This window comes from Cimex lectularius, unplaced genomic scaffold (assembly GCF_000648675.2).
Source record: "Cimex lectularius strain Harlan isolate CLEC.00 unplaced genomic scaffold, Clec_2.1 scaffold203, whole genome shotgun sequence".
In the NCBI taxonomy this organism is placed as follows: Eukaryota; Metazoa; Arthropoda; class Insecta; order Hemiptera; family Cimicidae; genus Cimex; species Cimex lectularius.
Window position 1 is genome coordinate 211,654 of NW_019392774.1, and position 11,880 is coordinate 223,533.

At 34.5% G+C, this 11,880-nt stretch overlaps 1 protein-coding gene across 6 annotated transcripts in view; it reads left to right on the forward strand.

Annotated features, from left to right (window-relative positions):
* The window catches only part of LOC106672961 (frizzled-2-like), a 120,301-nt gene that overhangs the window by 40,691 nt on the left and 67,730 nt on the right, over nucleotides 1-11,880 (forward strand). The window lies entirely within an intron of this gene.

Below are 11,880 nucleotides of genomic sequence, written 5' to 3' on the forward strand. Positions count from 1 at the left end.
ATGAAATTTAAGTATGATGTCAATGAAACCCCAAATATTTATGTGTCAACTATTTTTTTTTCTTTTGTACATTTCCATTTTTCGTTTGGTCGTAAATTAGGATTATTGTTTTTCAACATCATAATTTGTGATTTAGCGGTCTTGCCGTTATGTTTCTAGTAGTCGCAATATATTTATAAATTTTCTAATATTTTTGTAACATCAAAGCAGAGCCTGCCAGTAATACACATCATCAGCATACGTTAACAGTTTAATTTTCCTGTTTCCGATTCTAACTTTACCTCCTAAGTGCTCCGATAAATTATCTATAAATCAAGCAAACAGAGAGGGACTTAGGACGCATCCTTTTGGACCCCAGAAGATGTTAAAAATCATTCCAAAAGGTTTTTACCATCCCAGATTGCAGATTTTGTGTCGTCGAAAAGACTTTGCAACGCCCAAATAAATTTATAGATATGATGTTCGTTGATCGACCTGCAGATAATCTACGTAGGGTTCCAGTCTTCGTAGAGGTCATCACTTAACCCAGCATTTAAGCCAGGAACACTCTTCCCGATGCTACCCGACGCAAATCCAAACTCCGATTTTCCATAAGGTTGCATTACCCCCGTGCACATCTACCCGATGCTATGCCACGCTAACCTACCCGACGCTCTGCGATCCCCACTGTCCAGATTTTCGTCGGGTCGCATCGAGTACAGTCGAAGACAGAAGAACCGGACACTCATATTTTTATTCAAACTACATATTATTGTTGTTATATTAATTGCAACATACTTATTTTAATATAAACCAAATTAACTGTGATTAAAAATTAATTAGTTTTTAGTTAAAAAATTAATTTTAATGGTTTGGTAGAAAATTAATCAAAACACCGGAATACGATTTTTTGATATAATCAATTTAACTAACAATTTATTGTACTCGCTTCGGCGGTACATATACTAAAATTGGAACAATTTATACACGGTTTTGCTCATAAAATTTAATTAACAATTTATTTCATAGTTTTGCTCGTAAAATTACAACATTCTATAATGTCGGGTAGCATCAGAACAGGACACTCATATTTTTTGTAGTTTATTTCAAACTAAGTACAAGTAATTTTGTCGTTGTATTAATTACAACATGTTATTTTAATATAAACCAAATTAAACGAGATCAAAAATGCATAAGTTTTTATAAACATTGTTTAATTACGATGGTTAGGAGTAACTTTATTTAAAACAATTAAGTTTAACAAACAATTTATTAGATGGTTTTGCTCATAAAATTTAACTAACAATTTATTACGAGTTTTGTTCAAAATAGTGGATTAAGAACAAAAGATGCGTTGCTATTGTGATTATTGTGATAAACGCTGTGGACTGTACGCGACGTAGATGTGCACACCCCACCAAAACTTGGCAAGGCGTCGGGTAGCGTCGCATGGCGTAAGTAATCGGGTAAGTGTGTTCCCGGCTTTAGTCTTTTTTTCACGTGTCTAATGACCTCTACGAAGATTTTAGCACTACATAAATTTATAGGATACACCTAGTCAATTTAAAAAATAGAACATTGCGATCTGTAGATTCAAATGCAGCGGAAAAATGAACAAAAAAACGCGTATACATTTTGTTTATTGGCATGATGCCCCTATAATTGCTGACATCGTGAATATCGCCTCTTTTGCATAAAGGGGAAATGTGTGATTTAATAAAAGTAACGGGGGTTTTATTCGTTTGAAAGATATAATTCAATATTGATACGATCTTGGATAAAAATATTAAAGGAGCATTGAGCAAGTACTGAACGCAATTCAGACAGATTAAAACATTTGTCTAGACTCTAGAGTCAAATGCAAAGACGTAAGAGATATTAACAAATGAGATCTGAACATTAAGGTGCGATTGAAAGTAATTAACAAAACGAGCTGGCTTAATTTGAGTACTATAAATAAATTCACTATTTTTCGTGGTCCGCTTGACCAATTGATATCATTCAATTAATTAAGGTTTCTAGATGAGATAAAAAAGTCAGTGTCACGACTGGGATTCGAACCCACGACCTTCGGCTTGAGACGCCGCTATTCCACCTCTCGGGCACTGGAGATCAAAATACGTTAGCTCAAGTGGTAGAGTAGCGTATCAAGCCGAAGGTCGTGGGTTCGAATCCCGCTCGTGACACTGACTTTTTTATCCCAACTAAAAACCTTAATTAATCGAACTATAAATAAATGTTTTTTTATATTATATATGGTAAATTTATAAAAATTCATTTAAAATATTATTGTTTAGAACTTTTTCGAAAAATCGAGAAAATTAGAATTTGCCTATATAATTATTCAGTAACTCTTATAAAAACAAGCATCGCTTAAGGTAATTACTATGATAATTGATGATAAATCTCTTTCGAAGAAAAAAAAATAAGTCCGTTGAATCCTTAAGAGGGGAACTTTTAATTGCCAGTTTTTTATTATTAATTAATCAGTCAAACCACAAATCTTTATGAAGATGATCGTTTTTGAATATGAATTTTCAATCAGGCTTTCCCTCGCCAAGGTAACAATTTGTTAAGTATATGCTGTTTGATTGAGAACGCCGCCACACGGGTTGTTATTATCTACATCCCAAACCTGTTATTTGCTTAAACAAACATCAATTTCAAAAGAGCAATCACTTTTGTAATTGCGGTCCTCCCGAGCTCGGTGGGGGGGGGGTCTTCAAATCTTGATCTCGTCGATATTTTAATAACGTGCCCATAGAAGAGTCAGCTTTACCGTCGGAATTAGCCTAAGCTCTACCGTCGGGATTAGTCGAGACTTTGAGGAAAAAGGACGATTTATAAATATATCTGCTTATTATCCCATAATGACAGTTTCTTCCTAAATCCACTATGATTTAACCTCACAATTGATCTAAGATTTACTGTAACATCTTCCAAACAATACAGGTATTGTGTAAGAAAAAAGATCACTAGACAAAAATTATCATTATTTCAGAAGTTGTCCTGGCAATGGTTTTAGCCTATCTTCTTCTTCTCGAAAATAATTTTGGCTTATTTTAACCTTAACGTAAAATCTCAACCTATTAAATTATTGCTTTATCTACAAATCGTTACACGAGTAGGACGAACACGAAATTATCTTCCATCATTCTAATAAGGGTTTAGAACTTTAACAAACCAAACCTTTTACACAAAATAACTTTTATAACAAAACGTACCTTCTGAGTTTGATAAAAATAATGCACGCCTACTTGCTCCCTATATGTAACCAAGACAAACCATTCTTCTCTGTATTATTAGGAAACTTCGATTAAATCCTTTGCCTGAGAACAGAAATGATCAAGTTTCACGTGCTTTATGTAGACGCAGGACTTGTGGAAGTATGGCCTATTATAAGTCAAGTTTGACGATCTCAGATTCACAAGGGTCATAATTAACTTTTGTAATATTCTGTTTGCCTACTCGTTTTGTTGTTACCAAGGCATGACAGATTTTCTGCATTTCTCCATGTAAATAAGATAGCTACGGCCTATACTAAGCTGAGATCTATCTTAAATTCTCGGAGGGCCATCTCTAAATGTAGTATTATTTACGTTGCCTTCTCGCTTTCTGTACATTGCGATTGCATGGCACGTCCCTCGATTTTCTGAATTCGGGACACATTTTTTTGTCCGCGTATCAACCGCGAATGGCCTATTTTAAGACTAGTTAGAACAGTATCAAATTCGCAGAGGGTCATAATTAAATATTGCAATATTATTGAATGTTCGCCTAAGGCATGGTAGATTGATAAATAATCTGCATTTTGGAAACATATACTTGGGTTTGTGTGTAAACCTATGACTTATACTAAGTTGTATAGCCACTCATATCTTCAGGTTGGACTCTCCTGGGATCCTGGGCAGAGAGTTGAACTTGGAGAGACGACTACTTTACGAAAAAGTCTTTGTTCATGTTACCGAAAACACTTGTAATTTACAAATGGATCGACTGGGCTCCATCATGGCATATTCGGGAATCCTGCAACTGTTCATGAATCGAAATAAAGCGCAAAGTGACGTTGGTGTGTCTAATCATACCGGGATTGATAACAGGGATGGGTCCCTTACCGTGTTATAACCGTCCGATGTGTGCCTCAATTTCTTCGAATCCTTGTACATAGTTGTAGCTAGTTAAATTATAATTTTAGGTTAAAAAACAGTTAAAAAGTTGTATATATATAATGTATCTGTGATAAAGAAATACATGTACCTGAGATTGAGTGTGAACTTATGAAAAAATGAAACCAAAGGATGGACATATGAGTGACACTAGACTTTAAGCAAGAATGTTTTTGGTTTTAGTATATAGATTCATTTTCACCTTCACTTCAAAAAAACAACAAACATGCGCAATAAATTTAATTTTTCTAACAACTTGGTTAAATACGTAATTGTATTTTGTAATGTATTTATATAAGATGTGTTATGTAACTCTGTTCATGTAAATTTTGTTTTTAATAAATTAGGCCCTGAGGATGGCGGAACATTCGCCGAAAGCTTGGTAAAACCCAATTAGTGATGTTCTTTATTCACCTGTAAAATGACCTCAAGAAGATCCAATACAACATCAGTTTAAACTACGTAGGTCGATCAACGTCAACTAGCACTCATATCATCTTCGAATGCGAAGCAGCAGCTCAATGGAGGTTTAACCTAAAGTACGGAAAAAACTTAGGGAATCAAATTGCAGCAGGGACAGTCAATGACCTGATATTTCTAAGAAGAAGGATTGAGTCTATTGCACTGAACTAAGGAACTAGGAAGCATGAACCATCGATCGCTCTTCTGCATCTGTACATGGCAGTTCGTGTCAACCGCATATTGCCTATTCTTACTCGAGTTTGATCGCCTTCGGATTCTCGGAGAACAATAATACTTCGAGGATATTATTGTATTTGTGCTTACTCGCGTTCTCTATACAGCCAAGGAATGGTAGAGCCATAGATACTTTGTATTTAGGACAAACAACTGCGTGAAAACCGTGTGTAGCCTACGTTGAATGTGATTGATCCCAGACTGTAGAAAGAAAATCTACTTTTTTGGATATTGTTGTACGTTTGCCTATTTGCTTTCCATACGGAGCTAAGACATGACTGATCTATCGTAAGACCTGTTCTGAGTCGATTTTCATCTAACTGTTTTGCTGAGGACAATAAGTTTCCATGGGTGTTATTGTATTTTGTTTGTCTTCTAATTTTTTCCTACGGAGTCAAGGTATGACATATCGATACTACTTCTGCAATTTGAACACGTGTAATATTGTGTCCGTATCCTGAGTCAAGTTTGATCATACCCAAATTCTCTATAAAACCATGTCCTTGTTCGAGAGCATCATGTCTTTATAGATTTGGTTAATAATTTTAGTTTCGTTTTCCTAAGACGTGGGTGTTCATATGAACGCTCAGGTAACGTGTTGTCGGATGTGTACAAACTTGAGAATAAAAAACAAAAGTTAGAAAGCTTTAACGAGTAAAAAACGATAATAAGAGTAAAATTTGTTTTTTTTTTCAAACAGTCAGTAGTACTCGAATAAACTGCCACATCACCACAAATCCACCGTCGGTCTTTTTTTAGTACCAATTATTGCTTTGTCATCCAGCCTCGAGTCCGTCCCAAGTAGTGGCAGTTGGGAATTAGTGGCTGTTTACTTCCGAGAACGCCGGGTCACGCTGTGAAAAAGTTCGTCTCATTGTTTGAGGAGGAAATAAATAGAAAAGGTCACAGTAGCTAAAGCAAACACCCTCGCAGAGACATTGTAAAAACACAGTTGGGGCCCTTCAGCCAGATGTCTCCCGTCCTTTGTCCTCCCCTTCGTCCCCAAAGGGCCTCTCCTAACTACTAAGTGATTCTAATACAGAAAGAGACCACACCTTAAAAGCACTCTCGGTGGTCTTAATATGGCCGAATAATGTTCTTCTATCCGAACAAATTAAGAAATTTAAAAACCGAAGGTTACGAAGTAGGGGAAAAGTAGAGTTAACATCAGATTGGGAAATCGATCCCACCTCATCATCCCCACTCTATACCCGTATGATCGGAGGGTAGCTGAAATTGGTAAATACCAGTTTTCCAAATGACTGAGTCATCAAAATGATTTATGTCCTCGATTGGGGAAGGAATGAGCCAAGTTGGCAAACCTCACCGGCTCTTGCAGAGGTGTTCTCTAGTTTTATACCATTCTGCAATATATTGGATTTCCTACCATTCAATTTTTATTTTGTCTTAATAAACACTTTCATCGTATAAATAATGGTCTTATCGGAACTAATTCCATGTAGGAAAACCATAATATTTGTAAATTTTTAAATACAGTTTAAAAAGTACAAATTGTCGAAGTTGGTACGAGTAAGAAAAGTTTTTTTTTTAATCTTTAACTAACTTTATTAGTTTTGGCTTTTTCAAAGTTAAGCAGTCGTCCTTTCGAAATAGCCAACGCAGGCGAGAAGATTGTCAGACGCGCTGATACAGCCGGCCAACTTCCTGGCTTCTGCTGAGCAATGAAGGCAGTATCGTTCCGAAATAACACTGATTAGCCTAAAATGCGTATGGTTAAAAAAATCTAACACGATGAAAACAGGTTTGTCTCTAAACAGAAACCATCTTAAGAAATTTTTAATTAAAAAACCCAAAAGTCAAAAATTCAAAGGACTTGTCCTTTAAACAAGCGAGGATAGACGGACCAAATAATAACGCTACTTTCTATTTACAAGTATATACAAAGAAATGAAAGAGTAGAAAAGACAAAGGGGATTAATTATACGTGGTATGCGATATCTATGTTAGTTTGTTTTGAAAGTAAACTTTGTACTTATTGTCTTCTTTTCTTACCAAGTCATACAAAACGACTTTCAAACACGTCCAGCCGTAAAGAATGGTTAACCTAAAAGGCAAACAAGACCTGGTTCTCTTATAAATCGAAACGATGCGAGATGTAAATTTCTTTTCGCAATATAATTTTGAAACGTGTTCGTTCTTTTGACATGGCGAGACGGCTAAAATTTACATCATTTTTTTCCTTTCAATGCTGACATTTTAAGCTAATGCCGGATAAAAAGCTTATAAAGTTTAGCAGCATTTGTGCAGATTATTTTTTATTTGAATACTATAAAATCCCCTATATGGTCTTTATCTCAACCATCATAGCTTATTTTATTGCACTTTGACCCAATAACTGCTATCTTTACTACATTGATTAACCTTTAACCATTTAATCCTAGAAACTACAAGACCTATTTCAAAACCAGACATTAAACACTTTCCATCATATATTAAAATAACAAGAGGGTCTTATAATAAAAAATATGTTCGACTTTACTCTAAAATAATATTTATTTATAATTATATAAAATACTTAAATATAGCAAAAGCAAAAATTTAAAAAAAATTCTAATTGGGGAGGAAGCAAGTATTTAATATAAATATTCATAAAACCTCTTATCGCAAACATTGTATAGAGAATTTCAGTGGAAAAACACAAGTGGAAATCATTGCCGCTGTCATGACCTGAATAGATAAAATGTAGGCCGGCACATTGATAATATAATACACGAAATATTTACCCATAACATAAAGTAGAAATGTTAAAAGGTGTAAAGATAATAGAAAATTTGTTTATTTGGGTTTACCGTGGTTTGTAATTGTGTATTTAATTTTTAAATAGGACAAACCTTGGGTAAAAGTCAGATAATAGTAAGTGATAATAATAAGTGGAGGAACGAAAACTAGTGAATTAATAAGTTAAAATTAAGTATATCTTCACTAAAGCTCTCCGTGGCCATTTCATTTNGAAAGTAAACTTTGTACTTATTGTCTTCTTTTCTTACCAAGTCATACAAAACGACTTTCAAACACGTCCAGCCGTAAAGAATGGTTAACCTAAAAGGCAAACAAGACCTGGTTCTCTTATAAATCGAAACGATGCGAGATGTAAATTTCTTTTCGCAATATAATTTTGAAACGTGTTCGTTCTTTTGACATGGCGAGACGGCTAAAATTTACATCATTTTTTTTCCTTTCAATGCTGACATTTTAAGCTAATGCCGGATAAAAAGCTTATAAAGTTTAGCAGCATTTGTGCAGATTATTTTTTATTTGAATACTATAAAATCCCCTATATGGTCTTTATCTCAACCATCATAGCTTATTTTATTGCACTTTGACCCAATAACTGCTATCTTTACTACATTGATTAACCTTTAACCATTTAATCCTAGAAACTACAAGACCTATTTCAAAACCAGACATTAAACACTTTCCATCATATATTAAAATAACAAGAGGGTCTTATAATAAAAAATATGTTCGACTTTACTCTAAAATAATATTTATTTATAATTATATAAAATACTTAAATATAGCAAAAGCAAAAATTTAAAAAAAATTCTAATTGGGGAGGAAGCAAGTATTTAATATAAATATTCATAAAACCTCTTATCGCAAACATTGTATAGAGAATTTCAGTGGAAAAACACAAGTGGAAATCATTGCCGCTGTCATGACCTGAATAGATAAAATGTAGGCCGGCACATTGATAATATAATACACGAAATATTTACCCATAACATAAAGTAGAAATGTTAAAAGGTGTAAAGATAATAGAAAATTTGTTTATTTGGGTTTACCGTGGTTTGTAATTGTGTATTTAATTTTTAAATAGGACAAACCTTGGGTAAAAGTCAGATAATAGTAAGTGATAATAATAAGTGGAGGAACGAAAACTAGTGAATTAATAAGTTAAAATTAAGTATATCTTCACTAAAGCTCTCCGTGGCCATTTCTTTTGTCGCATGGCAAACATACTTTTGGATCAAATTCGATGTACAAGGTAAGAAGCCAAACTTATGTTGACTTTGTTGTATGTGCAAATGTATTTACTAGCGTGAAACGGTTCTTTCCCCGAATCTGAACGGGCCATACTCTTTTATCACAAGAAAATACTTTTTGGTCATGCGAAAAATGACCAATGTGTCTTACGTAAGTGCCAAACCTTTGTTTTATTGTTTTGTCGTATGAGTGAACGTATTTAACAGCTTAAAATTTATGTTTTCACCCGATTCAGAATAGTTTTACACAAGTAATGATAGTGTTGGACCTTATCCAAGAATACCGTGAAAGTGTTTTTTTTTCTTTAGGCTGTTCACTTGTATATCAGTATGTATTAGCAAAACTAGCAAAACATAATGTATGTACACAAGAGTTTAAAAAAAAAAAAAATTGCTAACCGTTGCTAAAAAACCATTAACCATTAGGCTTTAAAGTGTGGAAAATTATAAGTTTTCGTCGAATTAATAAATTTGGATTACTCTCTATAATAGTTTTCGTATGTAATATGGCTTCAAGAAAATAGGACGCTTTGTCACAGCTTAGAATAGGTCATACCTTGCTCTGAAAGCAGCTTGATCTGTTTCTTATTTATTATCAAAAATTGTAAGTGCGTTTGATGATTAACGTTTTTAGTAAATTATTTCGAATGTTTAAAAAAGCACAGTTCTTATATAACACTCGAACAACTTACAAATATTTGTCAACTCAGAATAGGCCATACTCCGTCGACACAAAAATAATAAGTAACCAACAAAGCCCCGTACATTGATTAAAAGTCAATCAATGTAAACTATAAATAGCCTACTAGATGAGTAAATATGACACATTGGGTCTTTATAGAGAGCGAGTAAGTATACCGATGTAACAATTTTATTTACATTTTTTTAAATGGATAGTAGGTAGTTTTTGGTGGGGGACTTCATTGAATGAAAAAGTTTTAGGTTCTTTTAACTTATTAAATTCACTAGTTTTCGTGGTCCGCTTGACCAATTAATATCTTTCAATAATTAAGGTTTTTAGTTGAGATACAAAAGTCAGTGTCACGAGCGGGATTCGAACCCGACCTGCGGCTAGATATGCCGCTACTCTACCACTTGAGGTGGGGTTAAAATGGGAGGTTAGTGCCCGAGAGGATCGATGTCACGGAAGCTCAAGTGGTAGAGTAGCGGCGTATCTAGCCGAAGGTCGTGGGTTCGAATCCCGCTCGTGACACTGACTTTTTTATCTCAACTAAAAACCTTAATAATTAATTAAAAAATATTAAATTTTTTAAATTTTTTTAAAATTTTGTTAATTAAAAAATATTAATTGGTCAAGCGGATCACGAAAACTAGTAATTATTTAAAAAGTTATCAAAACGACCAAGATAGTTGTATTATTAATTTCCTTAGACTGTAAAGGGTCATTTGAGGCCGCTTGGTGTACTATACTTGTACAATTAAAAGACTTCAAATGTCCACGTAATCTCTTGCTGTTGACACGAGACTACTTTGATTATAGGGAAGCTGGAATAAGACCATATTCATTAACCGTAAAGAGGAAAGTGACTCAAAGGATGTCCACAGAGGTCATGCTAAGGCCCCAGTTTTTGGATAATCGAGTATGATGCTTTATTAAAAGAAAAAGTTCCCCTAGAGGTACTTGTGGTAGCATTTGCAGGCGATCTACTAAAATAAATAATCTTTTGGAAGCAGTGTTCAGCTAATGCTTGTATGAGAATTCTAAAACGCTGGTCTTGCAATCACCAAATTTCATTTAATAGCCAAAAATCGAATGAACTGGTGGTTAGTAGAAAGCAAACGGATGCAAGCGTCTCAGTGTTCCTGAATAGAAAGGTCTTGAATGTTGTGCAGAAGTGGAAGTATTTTGGAGTGGACTTAGATTCTAAGATGTCTTGGAATAAACACGTAAGTTGGATTTGTGAAAGGAGCCTGCAGTTGACCAGCCAGTTATCGCGTTCAGCAAATGTTTACTGGGGCATTTCCTATGGAATATTGAAAATAATTTATGTGGCGCTTTGGTTCCTCTACTCACTTATACACTGCCTGTTTGGTACCAGAGATCCAAGAAGAACTATAACGAATAAAATACGCAGAGTGCAAAGATTATTCTTATTGCGAGTTAATAAAGGTTTCCGAACCATTTCGTATGAGGCGACATGCATTATTGCCAACGTAATAAATATAGTAATCATGATCGAAGAAATGCATAAAAAGTATAAGATAATGGAAGGTTGTGCTAATGATATTAAATTGAAAATTGACACTTCTACAAAACTATGCAACTGGATACATCCTGGACTGGTTCCTGAAATTAAATTAGCAGAAATTTCAGATTGCCCAAAATTCAGGCTATGCATCTATACAGATAATAGAAGAAGATAGAAGAAGAATAACAATGTTGGGTGAGCCTTTGTGGTATGTTGGGATGAAGAGAAACTTCTGGAGAGACAGTTTCGTCTTTCAGAACATTGTTCAAACTACAAGCTGAACTTTTGGATATATTGAAATGTTTGGACTGGCTTACTGATGATCCTTCAGATTGGGAAATTGTAATTGTAGTGACTGATAGTCAAATACCTCTCGACATGATGTCCTCGACATGTGTGGTGTGGATAGAATTCGGCTAGCCTTATTGAGTCTTAATCAGCAGAAATGCAATGTCTGTATAAACCTATGTAAAACACAGGAAAACAGAGGGAGCTACAAAAGTGGGAACAAATTTCGCAAAAAACAGGGAAAGGCGTGCTCAATAAGGGATTTTTTCCATCTATAAGGGCAAGTAATGCAACATTGCAATAAGAGCGACAAGGTGTCAGGTCATGGAAAAAACAGAGCATACCTTCATCGTTTTCACATTCTGCCATATTATGTTTTACTCTGTCTCCCTCTCATTTGTGTCTCTCACTCTCGTTTTCTACTTCCATCTCAGACTTTATTAAATAGACTTTAGCAATCTTTCTTGCATATTCCATCCTATGTTTGTCCGACAATTTATTTTTTTTCTCATCGCTCTCTCTCTCTCTCTCTTT